The sequence below is a fragment of the Ipomoea triloba genome, chromosome 7 (assembly GCF_003576645.1).
Source record: "Ipomoea triloba cultivar NCNSP0323 chromosome 7, ASM357664v1".
NCBI lineage: Eukaryota > Viridiplantae > Streptophyta > Magnoliopsida > Solanales > Convolvulaceae > Ipomoea > Ipomoea triloba.
This window is the reverse complement of record NC_044922.1, coordinates 14950438-14950648: the sequence shown is the minus strand read 5'-3', so window position 1 is coordinate 14950648 and position 211 is coordinate 14950438. Positions and strand designations below refer to the sequence as shown.

Genomic DNA, 211 nt, shown 5'->3' with positions numbered 1-211 from the left:
AGCCTGTCAGACAGCCAAGAGACCATCCCAACCATGAACCCATGGCTGAGAACGATCCTCTACGGCTCCGCCCAGTGAAGGTTTGGGACTGTTAATCACGCTCTAGTCTCTTGGCCATTGTTCATCCACCAGGCTTGATTTCCTGTCTCCTTAGAACTCAAGGATACAGAGGTACGAACCTATAGAACAGATCCTGTTCAAGTAAGGTCGT

General features: G+C 49.8%; 1 non-coding gene across 1 annotated transcript; it reads right to left on the bottom strand.

The window, feature by feature from the left end:
• On the bottom strand, window positions 1-211 carry LOC116026382. The gene has a single exon (XR_004099850.1). It is a non-coding gene; the product is annotated as a small nucleolar RNA U3 (small nucleolar RNA).